The 21,981-nt window shown below is 33.9% G+C and overlaps 1 long non-coding RNA gene across 1 annotated transcript in view; it reads left to right on the top strand.

Annotated features, from left to right (window-relative positions):
• Positions 1 to 21,416, top strand: part of LOC146405655 (uncharacterized) — a 100,574-nt gene extending 79,158 nt beyond the window's left edge. Inside the window, exon 4 of the long non-coding RNA XR_014839208.1 lies at positions 19,510 to 21,416. This is a non-coding gene — a long non-coding RNA (uncharacterized LOC146405655). The remainder of the gene's footprint in view (positions 1 to 19,509) is intronic.
• The last annotated feature ends 565 nt before the right edge of the window (positions 21,417 to 21,981 follow it).

The raw sequence follows: 21,981 nt of genomic DNA, 5'->3' as shown, positions 1-21,981 counted from the left end.
AGCTTAATTGTACATTTGCCCTTTGACTAAAATTAGGGATTAGGTCCCCTCTCTGGGAACTGCATCTTTAGTTAGTAAGAAGTTAGACTGCACATTCTAATTAAATCTTTTCTATTTTATTCTGCCATGGGGTTTTTACCTTGTAACAACACACAGTTCCATTATGTCCTCTTTTAGAAAAGCGTTTCCCTTCCTACTTTATGTGAGGCTGTCTCTGTCTCATAGTAACATTAGCTCTTTGGTTGGAGTTATACAGTGTGTAGGAGGGTGGCTAGCAATTGAGTTGTAGGCATCCTGCCTAGCACCTTTCACATTCCCTTTTTCATTATGTCAGCACTGACACAGCGTGGCTTTGTCCTAATAAAGAAGTTTTCTGAGGATCTCAATGCTGGTCAGGTGGCTCATCAATAATGTGCCTTGATGCTTGACCCAGCCCTGTGTAATATTTCACAATCTCAGCAGCACCTGAAATCATCTTTAATTATAGTATTTATTGGTTTATTCAAATGGCATTCTTGAACATAAATATCTGTTACCATGGAAGCTAAGAATATACTATGGAACATTGAAAGAACCGAACTCAAACATCTCAAAATAAAAATGGTCATGGCATTCAAAACCACAGAATATCATGTTCCTCTGTAATATATATTTTCCGTTGTGAACAATAGCGTACTGATTATCTAGGGTCATTTGTGGGAACAGTACTCCTTTCCTCGTTTTTTGTTTCTCTGCATATTTTTTGTTGATGTTGTTCTTGTTCTCTGGATCCTCTGTAACCTGTTCCCAGAAGAAAAGGATGAAAGCCATATTCTGCATTGAGTTATGATCTGCATGTTTACTAGCTCCTAAAATCCTCTAGGTGATCCTTTCCTGTACTTCAAGACTGAGTAATGAGTCACCTGAATATGTAACTGAGAAAACGATGCAATACTTTGGAGTTAGCAAAGATTTCCTGATTATTGGTTAGGTAAAATAAGGGGAATTACTGCCTTTTGAGGAAAAGATACTTTTAATTTCCAATTTATAAAATATAGAAATGAGAAAACTAAGCTCTAAGAGTCCTCTAAAGCAAACATTCTCTGAACCTATAATAATTTCTTTCCCTAAAGTAAGAATATCTCACTAAGCTTTACTTCTCCTAGGAAACAGGAAGGAGCCCAGCTGAAATTATAGAAGAAAAGAAAAATTTTTATTTCTTATTAATTAAATTGAACAGCTTTTAAAATCTTTTAAATTAAACATTTTTTAAAATGCCTGGATGCAGAAGCCTATGTCTCATTTACTTTCCAGAGGTTTTCGATGGCAGTTTCTCCTCTGTGAGGAGAAATGTGAAATGCATCAATGCTGCTAAACCCTCTAAGCCTATTCCCAAATGTAGGGCTTATCTTCTAACCAGGCTGTGGAATCATTTCCCTTTTGTATTATAATAATTTATATAGAAACTTTTATCTCTTTGCGTTTTAATAACTTAAGTTTATGACTGATATCCCAGACTCTAAAATAGGATGCATTTTATGGCCTTCAGGCATAGTTATTATATAGCAAGATGAATAGCAGAATCAAATACTTGTCATACATTAAAGTCAAACATAGTTGAAAGTACTTTATGCACTCAAAACTTATCACAACTAAAGTTAGTACATCAGTGGCAGTTAAAATTACATTCCTTTAGATTCCTATTTGTGATTTTAGGATGAGTCTCTTCTGGCTCTCTGATCTCCTTTTATATCAAATGAATTTGCAATATCAGTTAATATATTGATGGAGGTCTCGAGAATTTCCAATTGGTAAAATATTCATGTAATATCACCAAGAATTGCAGTCTTCTTATGCACAATTTTGTTCAGTGCCTTAAAATCTATTCAAGAAACCACCATAGCAGGTTGATTGTGACTTACGGAAGAAATGTAACCCAACATGTTAAATACCTTCAGTAATACTACCTGGTTTCTTTGCTATTAGTATTTTTCCTTATCAGCTGTCAAATGAACATAAAACCTAATCTAATCTTGCTAGGTAATTGCATTCCCAAATAAATGCAATTATTATAAGAGAAGTATTTTACATTTTTAATTTCAATTTATTTGTAATTACTAAAAACATATACAAAGCGTTTTAGTAAAAGAAGTCAAACCTTCTCAATAAATTGGAAGTCCTGTTGAATCCTCATACAAGCATATTCTCCTCCGCAAAAATAATCTCTAATTGAACCTACTGTATACGTTATAATTTATAGGGAATTAATTTACAGGAAAACACACATATCCCTTCACACACACTGTCCTCTTTCTTTTTTTTTTTTTTTTTTTTTTGAAGCGTATCTCTATGGTAAGTATTGAAATCAGGCAGTATAATTCCTCCAAGTTTGCTGTCCTTTTTCAAAGTTGTTCTTACTATTTAATTATCTTTTCAATCCCACTTGCCTTAATATCCACATTGTAAGATATAATTTGCCAAATGTGTTCCAGGATGTGGATTAGATTTCCATTTAATTTTTAAAATCGACTGGGGATAATTGACATCTAAACAATATTTAGTCTTCCAATCCATTTACACAATATATCTGTCCTTTTATTTTTCTTTAAATGTCTTTATGCGGTGTTTTTCCATTTTCATTGTACAGGACTTTCATGTATTTTGTCAACTTTGTCGTTAATTATTTACTTTTTTGATGCTATTGTCAATGACTTTAGATAATTTTGGTAGCAAATATCTGTTGGTAATGAGTTCTTTGAAGAAGTTTTTATTTTTCCTTGAATTAAAATATGTATTTTTGTTAAGCATAGAACGACCTAGTTCACCTATTTTTTCCTTCACTACTTTAAATATATTTGATTTATCATTCCTTACAAGAAAACTTTGTTTCTGTTGTTATTGTACCTACTGTACCTATTACAATTTTCATCACTTGTTTTAGGAAATTTATTTATGATGTGCTTTGGTGTAATTTTTTTTTTCATATTTCTTGTGTTTGAGGTCCTGTAAGCTTATTGGAAATGTGGGTTTGTTATTTTCATCAAATTTCAAAAAAAAATTTATTCATAACCTATTCATAACCAAATTTCAGGCATGTAAAGTTGTTGCACAGTTCACTGATGTTCTTTATTTCAATCTTTTTTTCCTCTGGAATTCATGTTGGATAGTTTCAGTTGCTGTGTATAGAAGTTCACTCATCTTTTCTTCTACCAGTATCTATTATTATAAAACTTATGCTGTGTATTCTAAATTTTAGACATTTCTCTATAATCTCTAGAACTTTCTTGAAGTCTTTTTTTCTGAATTAATGATTCCTTTTCATTTTTTAAATTGAAATATAGTTAATTTACAATGTTGTGCTCGTTTCCGGTGTACAGCAAAGTGATTTAGTTATATATGTGTGTGTGTGTGTGTGTGTGTGAATATGTATGTATGTGTGTACATATTTATTTTCATATTCTTTTCTATTGTAGGTTATTACGAGATGTTGTATATAGTTCCCTGTGCTATATATTAGGACCTCGTTGTGTATCTATTTTATAGATAGTAGTTAATAGCTCCTGATCCCAAGCTCCTAATTTATCCCTCCTCACTCTTTTCCCTTTGGTAACCATAAGCTTGTTTTCTATGTCTGTGAGTCTGTTTCTGTTTTGTAAAAAAGTGCATTCATATTATATTGTAGATTTCATATGTAAGTGACATATGATAATTGTCTTTCTCTGAATCACTTAATATGATAATCTCTAGGTCCATCCATGTTGCTGCGAAAGACATTACTTCATTCTCTTTTATGGCTGAGTAGTATTTTATGTATATGTATCACCTCTTTATCCATTTGTCACTCAGTGGACATTTAAGTTGCTTCTGTGTCTTGGCTTCATAAGCAATGTTGCTATGAACATTGGGGTGCATGTATCTTTTCGAATTAGAGTTTTCTCTAGCTATATGCCAGGAGAGGGATTGCTATATCATATGGTAGCTCTATTTTTAGTTTTTTAAGGAACACCCATACTGGTTTTCATAGTTGCTGTAGCTATTTACAGTCCTACCAATATTGTAGGGGGGTTTCCTTTCTCCATACCCTCTCCAGCATTTATTATATGTAGATTTTTTTTAATGATGGCCATTCTGATTGGTATGAGGTGATACCTCACTGCAGTTTTGATTTGCATTGCTCTGATAATTGGAGATGTTGAGCATCTTTTAATGTGCCCATTGGCAACTTATGTCTTCACTAGAGAAATGTCTATTTAGATCTTCTGCCCATTTTTTGATTGTTTTTCTGTTTGTTTGGTTGTTTTTGAGTTACATGAGCTTTTTGGTAGTATCTTTTTCTCCTTTTTTGTATCAGAATGATGAATGACTGATAGAATGACTTTGGGAGTGTTCTCTTCTCTTCAGTATTTTGGGAGAGTTTGAGAAGGATCAGTATAAGTTCTTATTTGTATGTTTGGTAGACTTCCCCAGTGAAACCATTCTGTTCTGGACTTGTGTTTGTAGGGAGAGTATTTTTTATTTTTAGTTTTTTAAATTACAGATTATATATTTCACTTCCAGTGATTGTTCTGGTCAAATTACCAATTTTTTTCTTGATTCACTTTTGGCGAGCTGTATGTTTCTAAAAACTTGTAGAACATTTCTTCTAGTTGCCCAGTTTGTTGGCATATAATTGTTCATAGTGTTCTTCAATGTTTTTTGGTATTTCTGTGGTATCAGTTATTATTTCTCCTTTCGCATTTCTTTTTCTTTTTTTTCTTTTTCTTTCTTTTTTTTTTTTTTTTTTTTTTTTTTTTTTTTTTTTTTTTTTTTTTTTTTTTAGGGTTGCTCCTGCAGCATATGGAGATTCCCAGGCTAGGGTTCTAATCGGAGCTATAGCTGCCGGCCACAGCCACAGCCACAGTAACGCCAGATCCAAGCCACATCTGCCACCCACACCACAACTAACAACAACACTGGATCATTAACCCACTGAGTGAGGCCAGGGATTGAACTGGCAACTTCATGGTTTCTAGTCGGATTCATTTCCACTGTGCCATGACAGGAATTTTGTTTGGGTCCTCTTTTTCTTCTTGGTGAACCTGGCCAGGGGTTTGTAATTTGGTTTACCTTTTCAGAAAAACAGCTCTTGGTCTTATAGATTTTTTCTATTTTTTTTAAATCTCTGTTTTATTTATTTATTCTCTGATCTTTATTATTTCTTTCATTTGGCCTACTTTAGACTTTTTCTTCTTTTTATAATTATTTTAGGGTTATGTTAGGTTGTTTATTTGAGATTTTTCTTGGTTTTTGAGGAAGACCAGTATTGCTGTGAACTTCTCTCTTAGGACTGCTTTTGCTTCATCCAATAGATTTTGTACTTTTTTTTTTTTTTTTTTTTTTTTTTTAAAAGGGCCGTACCTTCAGCATATGGAAGTTCTCAGGTTAGGGGTGAATCGGAGCTTCAGCTGAGGCCAACACCACAGCCACAGCAACACAGGATCCAAGCTATGTCTCTGACCTCTACCATAGCTCTCGGCAACACCAGATCCTTAACCCACTGAACAAGACCAGGGATTGAACCTGCATCCTCATGGACACTAATGGGGTATTTAACCCACTGAGCCACAATGGGAACTCCTGTATGGTTGTGTTTTCATTGTGATTTGTCTCAATGTATTTTTTTTTTCTTTTTTTTGCTATTTCTTGGGCCGCTCCCGCGGCATATGGGGGTTCCCAGGCTAGGGGTCGAATCGGAGCTGTAGCCACAGGCCTACGCCAGAGCCACAGCAATGCGGGATCCGAGCCGCATCTGCAACCTACACCACAGCTCACGGTAACGCCGGATCGTTAACCCACTGAGCAAGGGCAGGGACCGAACCCGCAACCTCATGGTTCCTAGTCGGATTCGTTAACCACTGCGCCACGACGGGAACTCCTGTCTCAATATATTTTTAAATGTCCTCTTTGGTTTCATTATTGATCCACTGGTTTTTTAGTAGTATGTTGTTTCGTCTCCACATAATCATTTTTTCTTGTTTTTCTTTCTGTGATTGAGTTCTTATTTCATGCTATTGGGATCAGAAAATATGCTTGAAATAATTTCTATCCTTAGATTTGCTGAAGCTTATTTTGTGTCTTAGTATCCAATCTATACTGAAGAATGTTCTATATACACACTTGAAAAGAATGTGTATTCTGGTATTTTGTCTGTGATATCTTGAAAAATATGAATCAATTCAAAAATGGTTTATTGTGTCAGTTAGGACCTCTGTTGACTTATAGATTTTCTGTCTGGAAAAACACACCTAAATATGTAAAATAAATACCAACAGACATAATGGTAGAAATTGATAGGAATACGATAATAGTAAGAGATTTAAAACCCCAGTGACATCGATGGACAGATCTTCCAGACTGCATTAGTGATTTTAATAAGGAAATCTATGTTTCTGAGATAAAATAAGCTTGTTAGCCTGTAGTTCTTTAAACAAAGCAATCTGATATTTAGTTGAGGGGTAAGCATTACAACTGTGGACAGCAGTTTATTTTTAATACACTTCAGTGACTTTGTTTTCAGGCAAAGTTAACTTTGTTCTTGTTTGCTTTTAGGAAGGCTATATTCACTGAGATGAGAGGGAAAACTTCCTTTTTCACAAGATGATTTGATTTTCATTTTAATTTTCTTCCTATTGGGTCAAGCACAGGACATACCACAAGAGAATATGGCTCTGGAAATTAAACACAGCGTGTAGGTCTTACCATAGCTTTTTCTTGGACACTGACATATTTCCTTTAAAGCATGAAAATATGTTGCTTAAGACTATCTTTGCACTTGAATTTTTCAGCAGACTTCAGATGCTCCTGGTTTTGGTGCTGATTTTTGTTAATTTAAATTTCCGTGTACTTGCATCTTTCAGCATGAAAACATGTAATGGTTTTCATAGCATTTTTGTAGATTCCTTTAGTTTTCTATATAGACAATCATATCATCTACAAATGAAGAGAACTTTGGTAAAGCCTATATTTCTTCAAAAATTGTGTCCTCCCTTATCTCTCTTCTCTTTTGGGAGCATATGTAGATTATTGAATGGTGAGATATCTTCCCACTTATTAACACAGCTTTTGGATATTTTCTATTGTTTAGTCTTCAGTATCACTAGTCTATTCTGCAATGTCTAATATGTTGTTAATCTAGTCCAGTGTATTTTTCATTTCATAAATTTTTCCATATATCTTCTGTTTGCTCAAAATCATATTCATCTTTTGCTCTACTTTTTTAAATGAGTGAAATATATTTATAAAAGCTTTTTCCCCTTCCAACTGTGTTTGGTAACTCTGTTATCTCTTATTGTTTTGGCTCTATTTCCAGTAATTGATTTTCTTATGATTAAAAGAGATATTATTCTGCTTCCATGCCATGCCTGGTAACTTTTGATTGGGTAATATACATTGTGAATTTTACATTGTTTGCTCCAGGGTTTTATTATATACCTTTAGTTTGGATATTGTTGTAGAATGCATTTAAATACTTAGTTATCAGTTAAATAATTTCTAGGCTTGCCTTTAACTTTCTCTTTAGATATCACAGGCCTTTTCATATGATTTCCAATGCTTGAAAACTGCTCTTTCAGATATTTTATACAGCTTTCTGGTTTTCATTTTAATGTTGGAGGGTAAATCTTGTCTCTTGTTTTAAATTATTTAAGAGAGGTATAATTATTATTGTTTTGAAATTAAACATTTTTTCACTTACTATACAATGATGAATATTTTTTCATATGAGTGAATATTTAATATTTATGGATTAATTAGACTATTTGATTGCCTCTGGGTACTAAAAATTAATTATAAATTTATGATTTGTTGACCTCTTGGTTACTTGGGATTTTCCAGAATTTTAAAGAATTTCACACTTGGCCTTATCTATTGAGAATGAATTGGTAATTGCTATGATTTTGTAGTTAATTAATTATTTTGCCCTTGTTTAAAATTTTAGTAGTACAATTTGATGAATATAGCTATAATTATTTACATCCTATTTATAGTTCCTAATGTCTTCAGATAGCCCATTATGAAAGTTGGCATAATTAATAAATTGGCTAAGGAGTGGGTTGATAAAATAACTGAATGAGTTGATCATGGAATGTTTAAAATCTTATATCTAACATCAATTTATAGCTTGAATATAATGGGAATTATTTTGAAATATGTTTCTTATTTTAATTCAGTTTTTACCTAAGTATATGACACATAGCTGTTAAAGTACAAATTTACTACCATTTACTGACACCATTACTTAATTTTTCTTTCTCCCTTTCTGCCTATAATTTGTGATGTCAGAAGGCAGGAAAGGGCCAAATTAAAAAAAAAAAATGTAAGGAGAGAATATTCTGAGAATCACGTCACCACAGAGGTGAAAGGAGGAGAGCCATTTACCCTCCTACTTTTGTGTGGCACCTCTCAATGATTTCTATATGCAGTTGGTTCTTGGGGAAAAAAAATTTTGAACTTTTTGCTTGGAGTGTTTACTTCTGTTACAGCTTTTGAGGTTTTAAGATGATGTTACATTTAGAATTTACTCTATATCAAATTTCAAGCATTTCTAAAAGCATTTTTCAAGTATTTGCAAAAGTTAATAATGGAGGAACAAGCACTGGTATAAATGAAAGACATATTTCTCATATGTGTTATTTTGTGCCTTGTAAGTTTTAGCAGTTTTCTAGTTTCTTATGGTGAATCAGTAGTAAGACTCCAGCGTCCCTACTGCTTGATACAGTTAGATACTATAAACTTTGTCTCAGATTTTGAAGGAAAAGGATGACCAAGCAATGTAGACAATATTCTATAGTTATCTAAGCATTTGATTAGAGCTTTTCTTTGCTTGTTTAAAGTATAGAGAGAACAGGATTGACTTGAACAACATAGCTGAAATTTCTTCAGTCAAAAGACACCCAAGTCAATGAAGAAGATCACCAGGAAACTCACTTAACCGAAGCCTTCAGAATCATGATTCATGCAAAATAGTTTTCCATTACTATAAGTAACTGCATTGAATTCATGAAAAAAGAAGAATTTGACAAATTTAGCTGTCAATAAACTTAAAGGCTCTGAGATACACAGAAAAATCATCTCAGAATAAAATACAGAGAGCTCACAAGAGCAGTTATTACCTCAAGAAGTTTAAAATTCAAGTCTGTTAACTTAGTTGGAACAAAAGATTGTGTATCCAAATGCAGTAACAGTCCTAGGGATGATTCTAAATGAACTGACTCTCAATTATCTATGGCTACCAAACAAACTACCCCAAATCAGTGATTTAAAACAGTAACTATCACGTATTTGCTCATGAATCTGAAAGTTGGCTAGGCTCAGCTAGGCAGTTCTCAGTGGTTAACTCAGACAGTTGTAGTCAGATGTGCCTGAAATCCTCCCGAAGGCTTCTCTGTCTTGTCTTGCACCTTTCTGAGAAGAATTTGACATTTGGACACTGAACAGCTGTGTTATTGAAGAGCCCTCACCCTCTCCTTCCCGCCTCTGTCTCTATCTCTCTATGTAATCATTTCCTGTGGTCTTTTTACAGTCCTTGAGCATCTTATATTGTGATCGAGGCTACCAGGGGTACATGGAATATTCTGTCCCACCCTCAAAAGTCAGTGAAAATTATTTCCACAGCATATTATTTGAGAAGGCTATCATAAAGATTCATTCAAATTCAAAATAATGGGCATAATCCAAATGTTTTGATAGGAAGGGTCAAGAAATTTACAGACAGGCTTTAAGATCGCAAATTTATATTGAAATTGTCTGGTGTCATAAAATAAACTCTTGATGTTGGCATACAAATTCACAGTTGCCAGGAAGCAGAGAAATTCTAAACTAAAGATTCTCAATGTCACTAATTCTTAGAGAAATGCAAATCAGAAATACAGTAAAGTACCACTTCACATCAGTTAGAATGGCTATCATTAATAAGTCTACAAATAACAAATGCAGGAGAGGGTGTAGAGAAAAGGGAACCTTCCTACACTGTTGGTGGGAAAGTAAAGTGGTACAACCACAATGGAAAACAGTAGGGAGGTTCCTCAGAAAACTAAATATACAAACTACTATATGATTCAGCACTTCCATTCCTGGGCATATGTCCAAACAAAACTGCAATTCAAAAAGATACATGAACTCATATGTTCATAGCAGCGCTATTCACAATAGCCAAGACAAAGATGCAACTTAAATGTCCACTGACAGATGAATGGATTAAGAAAATGTGGTACATAACACACAGTGGAATACTACTCATACATAAAAAGAACAAAATATGGGGATTTCACATTGTAGCACAGTGGAAATGAATCCAACTAGGAACCATGAGGTTGTACTTCCATCCCTGACCTCACGCAGTGGGTTAAGGATCTGGCATTGCCGTGAGCTGTGGTGTAGTTTGCGGATGTGGCTTGAATCCCATGTTGCTGTGGCTCTGGTGTAGCCTGACAGCTGTAGCTCTGATTCAACCCCTAGCCTGGGAACCTACCTATGCCGTGAGTGCAGACCTAAAAAAGCAAACAAAACAAAACAAAATAATGCCATTTGCAGCAATGTGGATGCAACTACAAATTATCCTACCAGGTGAAGTAAGTCAAAAAGAGAAAGACAAATACCATATGTATCACTTACATGTAAAATCTAAAATATGGCATTAATGGACCTATCTTCAAAACAAAAAACATACTCATAGATGTAGAGAACTGGCTTGTGGTTGCCAAGGGGGAGGGAGTGGGAATAGGATGGACCGTGAGTTTGGGGTTAGTAGATGCAAATTATTAACATTTAGAATGGATAAGCAATGAGGCCATGCTGTATGGCACGGGAACTATATCCAATCACTTGTGATAGAACATGATGAAAAGTAATATGAGAAAAAGAATGTGTATATATATATATATGTGTGTGTGTGTGTGTGTGTGTATGTATGTATGACTGGATCACTTTGCTGAACAACAGAAAATGGCACAAGATTGTAAATCAACTATACTTTAATAATTTTTTTTAAATAAAAATGATTTGTACTTCTATAGCTAATCTGCCTTTTACCAGCCTAATCACTGCATGTGACTAATGGTCCAATAAGAGAGAGAAGTTAAAACTTGGAAATCATTTCCCTGACATTGATATTTTATATAAAAACTCTGTTGTTATGAAATATTTCTTTAATTTTTTAAATCATCGTATCCTATGTTTCACAGCTTCTTAATTTTCATTAATTGAGGATCAGTCCATCACTATTTAGTCTGTCTTAATCACAGAGATAAGACAATATGCAGACATATACCACTTGAGAGTAAAAATGTGTTTCACATTTCTAGAAGAATATGGAATGTATATATTTTTAAAAACTAAATGATAATTACCAGTGATCTAATTGTTCCTTTTTCATAATTGTTCAAAAATATAGAAACTACACTGAATTTTCCACACATAGATACTAACCTGAAATCAAATCGCAAAGAGCCTAGGAAATGTAGTTTTCTTAATTTTAGCCCTCCAGGGATACAGATGGAAGGAAAAAGAACAGGAAGAGAATTGAGAGAAAAAAGAAAATTAACAAGCATAACACATAATGGAATATAATTAAACTTCTTAAACAAATGCGTTGTTTCTATATGTATTCTAATGGTCACAAATTGATAACATTTTGCTAAGTAAGAATAGCAATTTACGGAAAAGTTTATACATAAAATGATATAATCAGTGACACTTCAAGTTATATGTATATTATTTTCTTATAAAATGCTAAACACAGAATTGCTGAGGTGATGTAGATTCATTTTTTTTTGTAGATTTTGACCACATTTTAAATGTTTGTGATAATTTTCTATTTATGGAAGAACTACAAAAATAATGCAGAGTAGAGTTCCTGTCATGGCTCAGTGGTAATGAACCCGACTAGTATCCATGAGGACACGAGTTTGACCCCCAGCCGTAATCAGTGAGTTAAGGATCCAGCATTGCCATGAGCTGTGGTGTTGGTCACAGATGCGGCTTGGATCCTTCGTTGCTGTGGCTGTGGTGTAGGCTGGCAGCTGAAGCTCCGATTTGACCCCTAGCCTGGGAACTTCCAAATGCTGAGGGTATGGCCCTAAAAAGACAAAAAAATAATGATAATAATGTGGAGAATCCCTATATACCCTTCACTCAGCTAGCTCTTATATTACCATCTTACATAACCTTAATATTATTATCTAAATTAAGAAATTTACCCTGCTAACATACCATTAGCCAAAGTTGAGAATTTATTCAGATCTTCCATGGACTCTTTTGAAGACTTCTGGTCAGTTATTTCATCAAATATCCTCAATCTTTTAAAATTAAATATGGTTTATATATTACCAGGAGTAGTACCAACAGTATGATATGCCTCCTCAGTGCATTGTATCAGGTAGAACTTTATTTAGATAAGTGCTACTTACTGGTGATGTAAACTTGATCATTTGATTAAATTGTTTCTACATTGATTCTCCATTGTTACTATTTTTTACCTTAAAATTACTAAATATTAGGGAAAAGATATTTGAAACTATGCAGGTATCCTGTTTCTGCTTAAACTCTTATCATTAATTTTGACAGCTTCCAGAGGATATTGCTTGGGGAAATTATTAATGTGAGATTTTTATGGTTATTTTCTATTTCTGTCAATTATTCTGTAAAGACTTGTCTCTTTTCACCCATTACTTCTATATTCAGAGATTTATTTATATAAATTTGATACTCAGGATTTTTTTTAATCTAGTAATTTTGGTTCCTCACCTTTTTCATACAAATCTAAGAATATTAAAATTTATACCTACAAAAAAATCCTAATTGGGTTTTGACTGAATTTCCATTTAATAATGGATTATTTTGGGAAGAACTGACATCTTTACAATATTGAGTTTTTCCATCCATGATCATGGTCAATTTCTTTATTCATTTAGGACTTTAGTTCTTCCATCAGTGGGTTGTTTTGTTTATTTTTAGTTTTCATTTTATTTGTCCTTCCCATATTTAGCTGGATTTATTCTATTATGATTTGAATGCTTTCAGAAAAGAACTCTGCTGTAATTTATATATTTATGTATCAAGATGGCATGTCTTTTGGCTGTGTCTGCTTTCATAATATTTCACTATCTTATGTTTACATCAGTTTGAACATGTCTTTTGAAAAAAAAAATTACACTGATTGTTTTTTTCTGAAATTTATGGATTTGTTGTTTGATGTTTGTCATTAATTCTGTAAAATTTTCTTTCATTGTTTCCTGAACTATTTCTCCTGCCATATTTTCTATTTGTCCTCAGAGATTCTAATTTCACAAAAATCAAACTGTATAATATTGTCACACTGATCTTAGGTGTTCTGTACGAGCATAAGTCATTTTACTGCACTCCCTTTATTGTGCTTCACAGATACTATGTTTTTTGCAGATTGAAGGTTTGTGGCAACCCTGCATCAAGGAATTCTGTTGGTGCTGTTTTTTTCAAACAGATTTTGCTCACTTTGTTTCTCTGTGTCACGTTTTGGTAATTCTCAGTCTTTCATGCTTTCATTAATATTATATTTGTTATGGTTATCTATGATCATCAATTTTTGATGTTAACATTGCAAAAATGTTTACAACTTTTTTTTTTTTTTTTTTTTTTTTTTTTTTTTGTCTTTTTGCCTTTTCTAGGGCCGCTCCCGCAGCATATGGAAGTTCCCAGGCTAGGGGTCTAATCAGAGCTGTAGCTGCTGGCCTATGCCAGAGCCACAGCAACGTGGGATCTGAGTCACGTCTACAACCTACACCACAGCTCACAGCAACGTCAACGCCAGATCCTTAACCCACTGAGCAAGGCCAGGGATTGACCTGCAACCTCATGGTTCCTAGTTGGATTCGTTAACTACTGCACCACAATGGGAACTCCAAAGTTTACAACTTTTTGGCTCAGATTATGGTTGGCGTTTTTAAGCAATAAAGTATTTTAAAATTAATCTGTGCACCTTTTTTTTAGACAAAATGCTACTGTATACTTAAAAGACTTCAAATAATAAATATAACTTTTATATCCACTAGGAAATCAAAAATTTGTGACTCACTTTATTGTGATACTGACCTTATTGTCTGTGGTCTGGAACTGAGCCCACAATCTCCCAGATGTGCTTGTATTTCTCTCTCTCTTTCTCTTTGTCTTTCAATCTGTATAACTTCTGCTGACCTATTTTCTAGTTCACCAGTTGTTCCCTCAGCTAAGTCAACTCTACAGATGAGTCTGTCAAAGGCATTATCTCTTTTACTGTGTTTTTAATTTCTATCGTTTCCATTTGATTCTTTCTATTCCTATTTTTCTGTTGAAATTGCCAATATGAGCCTATTTATGGTCCACCTTTTCCCGATAAGATTTTTTACTCTATTAATTGTGGCTATTTTACTTTTCTTAAGTTCTAATATCTGTGTTATATTTTATTCTGCTTTTGATTGTTTATCTCTTGGGAGTGGAGAGATACATTATGCGTGTCTTATAGTTTTTGTTGAAAGCCTGCCATCTTGTGTACAATAGAAACTAAACAGCTTTTAGCCCTGAAAATGGGTACACCTTTCCTTTTTTACACCTTTAATGCAGGAGTCTGAGTTAATCTTCTTAGAACTTGGGCTGGGATGAGGTATGCTTTTGCTATTGTTATTATCACTGCACTACTGGCTACAAATTCCTGTACAATACCAAGTCTTCAGATGTGGAATGTTTGCCAGAGCCAGGTTTGCTTGTCCATGAGCTTGGTCTTCATATTTCTCTGTGCCTCAGAGAGGGGCTTTTTGCATGCTCTCCTGTCTGTCTTCTGCAATTTTTAACTGATAATTATTTTTCAAGGTTTGGCAGCTTGGCTGTGGGGACTTGAGGGAGAGTCTTTGTCAATTTGATTAAGGTGTAGTATTGGGCAGTCACAGTGTCCTCAATTTGGGAGCCCAGTGCATAGTTTTCTACCTCCCCAGAAGAAGAATATTTCTCATTTTCCTTCCCTTGGATGTAATAAAATGTCTCCAATATCCTAAACAAGGTGGTTTATTTTGCCCATCTCTGCTACAGATTAAGGCTTTTGTTCCACAGTGGATATAGAGGAGGTGTGTCCATTCCACATAACTGCTCTTCCCTCCTCCATTGTATTACCGTGGAAACTTTCTTAGGGCTCATCATGATCCTTTCTGTGAACACCCAGTGAAGTTTGTTACAAGTGTCTTCCACAGAGTGTGGAATCTTCTAATATCTTCAGTGTCCAGGGCATCACAGTGTTCCATGGGTCCAGACACAGCCTTCAACAATTGATCAGTTACTTGCATTGAATTTCTGTTTCAAGTACCCATTTGCATCTGTACCACATAAATCATTGTTCATCTCTTCTTTCTGCAGGTTGTTGTCTCTTATTAGATTTTGGAACACTAGTTTAATTTAGTTCTGATTAATAGGTTCCAAACCACTTATAACTGAATGTTTGTTGTTTTTCTTTAATAGTAAATATGTGAATGAAGCACCTTCACACTCTCTGTACCCACGACGTAAAAATAGAAATCTCACTTTTTTCACTTTTCCATAGTTTAGGGTTTTACAACAGTGTAATATACTGCATTTATTTCCTTAAAATAATCTTGATGTGTATTTTAAATAAGCATCTAGCACAAATGCATCTATTTAAATCTTTGTATAAATTAAAGTATTATGATCTATGGTATTTGCTGTTTTTGAGAGAGAATGTAGTTTAAAAGAATGACGGAAAAAACTTTTAGGAGAAAACGTAGTGAAAATAGTAAATGCTTTTGATCAAAGTATGATTCAAACTACTGTATGTGTATTGCATAAATGATAGTGCCAGATAAAGAATATCTGCTTAGATTATTTCTATATTTTATGTAGATGTTTTTCTGTGATAACCTGTCTTAGATTTTGTAATGAAGAATCTGGAGAATGGGAGAAATAAAAGGAGAGAGGTGGAGAAAAAGAGTAATGTTTGTGGTGAGAGGAAGTGCCTAAGTTGTGGAAGGTAAAAGGTGAGAATAAAGATGCTCAGTGATTACAGGACGTAAGAGAATTCTAAGAGTAAGTTAGAGATAGGGAAAGGGAATTTTCGTGGTTGTGGATTTATTTTTTAAAAAAAGAAAGAAAACACTCTGTGTAAATATCTTCTCGCTGCTGGGTTGTTTTTATTCCTTTGACTGTGAGACTACTTTCTGACCAGCCAACAGAGGCCTCAGGTTTAATTTGGGAGTTAAGTGCTTATATGTAAATGTGCCACATGTTTAGGGTTCTTTTACAAAGTGTTAATTAGATCTTTAATTCTGTCTTTTACTATTTTGATTTAACAAATTTTCATGAGATAAAGTGTATTATTTTTATGATGAGAAAATCATTAAGAGCTATTTTTGGAAGTCTTTAAATCGAAGCACAATATAGTGTAGAAAATTATAAAGCGGTAAAAAAAAAATCAAATCCATTGAAGTGGGCGTGGTCTACGCCACCAGTCAGAATTACTTTCTTTTTTTTTTTTTTCTGTCTTTTTGCCATTTCTACGGCTGCTCCCGCAGCATATGGAGGTTCCCAGGCTAGGGCTTGAATCAGAGCCATCCTATGCCAGAGCCACAGAAATGCGGGATCCGAGCCGCGTCTGCGACCTACACCACAGCTCAGGGCAACGCCAGATCCTTAACCCACTGAGCAAGGCCAGGGATGGAACCCACAACCTCATGGTTCCTAGTTGGATTCATTAACCACTGAGCCATGATGTGAACTCCAGGATGACTTTTCACTGGAGAAAAAGACTTCTTTAAGCCTCAGTTTGTACATCCATCAGATAAGAACACTAAACTGGATTGGCTATGTTTCAACTGTGCTCTCTGAAGCTGTGGAACACAGAGGGATGTGACAGGGGTCGGCAGGCTGTTTCCTTATTTGCTTTCTTTTGGGTTTGTTTTAATATTAAGGTTCCTATTAAAGTAATACTGTTGCACTAAAAGAATTTTAGAGTTGTAAATTAATTCATACAAAGACTCTGAGATTCTTTATTGTTTTCCTAGGGCTTCCGTAAAAAGGTATGTATGACAAGTAGGTACCGTAAAACAACAGAAATTGATTCTCTCACAGTTCTCGAGGTAGAATTATAGAATTAAGGAGTCTGCAGGCCTATGACCCCTCTAAAGTTTCCAAGGGAGAATGTTTTTTGTCTCTTCCTAGCTTCTGGTATTTGCGATTCATCCTTAAGTCCCATGTTAATCAAATATGACCTCAGCTCAACTTGATTATATTTTTAAAGATCCTATTTCCCAATAAGATCACATTAATAGGTACCAGGAATTAAGATTTCAGCATATCTTTTCCAGGGAAACAATTTGATAATGGGGTAAGTATAGTACAATGAATTTATTCCTAAACACATACAGTAGCATGAGAAAATGTCTAAAAATATGTGGATCCTGGCACATTTGTTTTAGCTGTTTGACCTTGAGCAAGACTCTTAACCTCTCTGCTGTATAATGCAGCTAATAATTTATCTGTCCCATAGGGTTCCTTAGAGATTATCTGAATTCATATATGTAAAGCACTTAGAATAGAAAATGGCATGTAGTAGACACCTTATAACTTGCCATTATTATCTTTGTATAATTAATAATGCTCTATAAATTAACAACCATGCTTGAGACTAGCTCTTAAAAGAGAGGGGAATTCATTGTGTGATGTGATAACAGAGGGGCTCCTCAAACAAAACAGAGTATGAGCCTTAAACTACAACTAGAAACTGGGTAGATGGCAAGGAAGGCCACAGCATTTCATGAAGTGATATGAGCAAAACTCTTCTGTTCTCCTTCCTTTCTGTGTTCAGCAGTAATTAATCATTCCTACCCGGTCTCAACATTTTTCAACATGATAATGTTTACTTTTTTGTTAGGACTTTCTTTAAAAAGTGTATCATATCGAATTGTGAGTTTTTCATGTCTAATGGTGTGTGAATATATCCTGCAAAAGAAAATAACAAGTTGCATATTTGTTGCATAGTCTTAAACTAATTCTAGAAAACACAGAGTGGAGCCACAGAGTCTAGCAACTTTGTAAATTAGTGACACAAAAGTGGAGGAAATTAAGAATTATTACATATGCACTTACTTTTAGAATATTTAATGTGTATATATTATTGTAACACAATTTTTATTATCTATGATAGAACTTATTCAAGGTTAATAAAGCCTTTAATTTCACACACAAAAATTCTATGCATAATTTAAAAAGGAAACAAAAACAGGGACCAAGTGTAAAGGATACAGAGGAACAGTTGTTCTAAAATCCAAAGTGCTACTGCATACAAAACACATAAAGAATCAGAATCAAAAGTCACTCTGAACACAAGAAAGAAAATCACCTCGGGAGTAATATGGCCAAAGCTGCCTTCAAACCTGGTGGCGGCTCAGTGAGACAAAGTACAGGAAACTTGCTTCTGCTTTCCTTTATGTAAACATGAATAAACAGTGCAGGCAGCAGGCTGGAACACTCAGGGAAGGAGTCAGAGGAAGGGAAAACTAGGGACAAGAAGTGTGTGCAGTTACATGCAGTCTCACATTTGGCACCCCCTCTATTCTTTAAATAGACCAGTTCCATTGATTGCTTTGGCATTTGACCTAATGATCTTGGATCTTGATCCAGATATTTATTCACTCTGTTCCTAGGCTAGTGGAGCTGTAGAAAATTTATATATATAATTTCTATTATCTAAAGGATTCCTTCTACCACCAGCGCCTGATAACCTCTAATCCATTTTCCATCTTTACAAATTTTCCTATTCCAGATATTTCATCTAGAATACAGATACTTGTTCTTTCATGTCTGAGTTATTTCAATTAACGATGTTTTCAAGGATCATCTGTGTTGTAGTATATATCAGAATTTCATTCATTTTTATGGCTAAATAGTATCTCATTGTATGTTCCTAATACATTTTGTTCAACTAACTATTGATGAATACTGGATTGTCTCCATCATTTGACTCTTAATAATGTTGCATTTAACATTGACCTACAGAGACCTGTTTGACTCCCTGTTTTGAGGCCTTTTGGTTTTATACCTAGAAAGGGAATTGCCTGGTCATATGGTAATTATATGGTTAGATTTTTGAGGAGCTACGAAACTGTTTTCCATAGTGACCCCTCTATTTTACATTCCCACCACATGGTGCCATGATTCCAATTTCTTTACATGAACTAAAGCACTTGGTATTTTGTTCATTCTGTTCATAATAGCCATTCTAATGGATATGAAGTGGTATCTCATTGTAGTTTTGATTTGTACTTCCCTTGTCATTAGTGATACTGAGCATCTTTTTCATGTGTTTACCACCCATTTGATATCTTCTTTGGAGAAATGTCTGTTCACCTCCCTATTTTTTAATTGAGTTATTTGTCTTTTTGTTTGTTTGTTTAGTTAGCTATAGACTGAATGTTTATGCCCCCCCACCCCCAAGACCATATATTGAAATAATATCCCCAATATGATGGTATTTGAACGTAGGTCTTTTGAGAGATTGTTATGTCATGAGGTAGAGCCTTCATCAATGGGATTACTGCCATTAAAGAAGAGACCTCAGAGAATTCCAGTGCCCTCGCCTCTACATGAAGACACAGCAAAAAGACAAATATGAAACCAGAAAATGAGACTTCATGGGACATCAAATATGCCTGAGCCTTGATCTTGGGACTTCTGAGCCTTCAGAAATAAATGTTTTGTCTTTAAGCTACCCAGTCTATACTATTTGTGTTATAGCAGCCTCAACATACCAAAACAGAGTTATAGGAGTTCTTCATGTATTCTGGATCTAAGCCTTTCTCACATATATGATTTTCAAGTATTTTCTCCTCTTCTTTAGTTTTTTCACTTTCTTGAAGATGTACTTTGGGGCACAAAAGTTTTTCATTTTGACAAATTTTAATTTATCTGTTTTTCCCTTTGTTGCTCACGCTTTTGGTGTCATGTATAAGAATCTATTGCCAAGTCAGTGGACATACCCATATGTTTTCCTCTAAGATTTTTATTTTGAGCCATTATATTTAGGTCATTAGTTCATTTCCGGTTAAGGAGTCCAACTTCATTTTTTGCCTTTGGAAATCTAGCTGTCCAGCATGATCTCCTTTGGAAAACTATTCTTTCCCCAATGAATGGATTTGGAAGCCTGTTAAAAATCAGTTCGCTATAGATTGCATGGCTTTGGGCTCTCAATTCTGTTCCATTGGCTTATATGTCCATGATTGTGCCAGTACCAATCTGTTTTGATTAGAGTAGCTTTATAGTAACTTTTTGAAATTGGTAAGTGGGTCTTCAAACTTTGTTCTTGTTTTTTTCAAGATCGTTTTGGCTTTGTGGCCCTCTTTGCTCATATGAATTTGAGCATTAGCTTTTCTATTTCTGAAAAAAAAGCTGTTGAAATTTTGATGTGTGTGTGTTGAATCTTTAGCTTGTTTTAAGTAATATTGACATCTTACTAAAATTGTCTTCCTTTCCATGAACACTAGATGTCTTTCCATTTATTTTGATTTTATCTAAATTTTTTCAGCCATGCTTTGTAGTTTTTAGTGTACAAAACACTAAATTTCAAGTGTTCAAAACACTTTATTTCCTTGGTTTAATTAATTCTTAGGCATTTTTGTATTTTCTTTTACAAATGCTATTGTAAATGTAATTGCTTTTATAATCCATTCTTCAAATTGTCATTTCTGCTTTATAGAAACCCAGCTGATTTTTGCATGCTGATTTTACCATGACTCTTTGCTAAATTTGTTTATAAGCTCAAAGTACCCTCCCTTTGGTTTTTTTGTAATTTCTATATGTAGGATTATGTTATCTGTCAATGCAGACAATTTACTTTTCCATTTCTTTTTCTTTTTCTTATTTAATTGCTCTGGTGAGATTTCCCAATACAATGGCAGATAGCAGTGGTGAATGCAGTATCTTTGTTTTGTTCCTGAACTTTGGGGAAAAGCTTTCTTTCAGTTTTTCTCCATTGAGCATGATGTTAAGTATGGGTTTTATTTATGTTCAGGAAGTTCCCTTCTATTTCTAGTTTTCTAAGTTTTTTAAATCATGAAATGGTATTAGATTTTATCAAATATTCTTTTCTGCATCAATTAAGATGATAATATTTTTGTTCTATTCATATGAGGTATCACATATGTTGACTTTCTTATTTTCTGCTGCCTTGCTTTCTTGGATAAATCCCACTTGATTATGATGTATAATCCTTTTAATATGCTTTTGGATTTTATTTGTTAATATTTTGCTAAGGATTTTGCATCTATATTTATAAGGGATATTATTCTGTGATTTTCTTTTCTTGTGAATTTTTAATCTGGTTTTGCTCTCGTTAAAGCTAATGTGATAGAAGGAATTTGAAAGTGTCTCCAAATAAATTATTTTGAGAATTTTAGAAAGTTTTTTCCTAAGTCTTCCTTAGATGTTTGGTGGAATTCACCAGTCAAGACATTTGATCCTGGATTTTCTTTATTACAAGGTTTTGGGGTTACTAATAGAATCATTTTATTTGCTGTAAATTTTCTTGTTACAGAACTATTTAGATTTTCTATTTTCTATTTCTCTTTGAGTCAATTTAGGTAATTTGTAATTTTAAGAATTTATAAATTTCATCTATGTTATTTGTTGGTATATACCTGTTTACAATATTCTCTTACAATCCTTTCTATTTTTGTAAAGTTAGTAATAATATCTCACTAATTTTATTTCAGAACTTATTTATGCCTCCTTCCTGTTTTTCTTGACAGACAAGCTAAAATTTGTCAGTTTGTTCATCTTTTTATAGAACCACCTGCTTGGTTCATAATTGTACTGCTTTTACATTCTCTGTTTTATTTATTAATGCTCTAATTTTTAATATTTCCTTATGACAGTTTTTTTTTCAGTTTTCTTTTCTAATTCCTGGTTGGTTTTGTTGTTGGTGGTGTTTATGTATTTGTTTGATAGTACTTTAAGATA

This window comes from Sus scrofa, chromosome 2 (genome assembly GCF_054392235.1).
Source record: "Sus scrofa isolate SSC_HxYL_T2T_F1_AM1 chromosome 2, Sscrofa_HxYL_maternal_Yorkshire_Landrace_v2.0, whole genome shotgun sequence".
NCBI lineage: Eukaryota > Metazoa > Chordata > Mammalia > Artiodactyla > Suidae > Sus > Sus scrofa.
The sequence above is the reverse complement of the archived record's forward strand: the minus strand, read 5'-3'. Positions and strand labels throughout refer to the sequence as shown.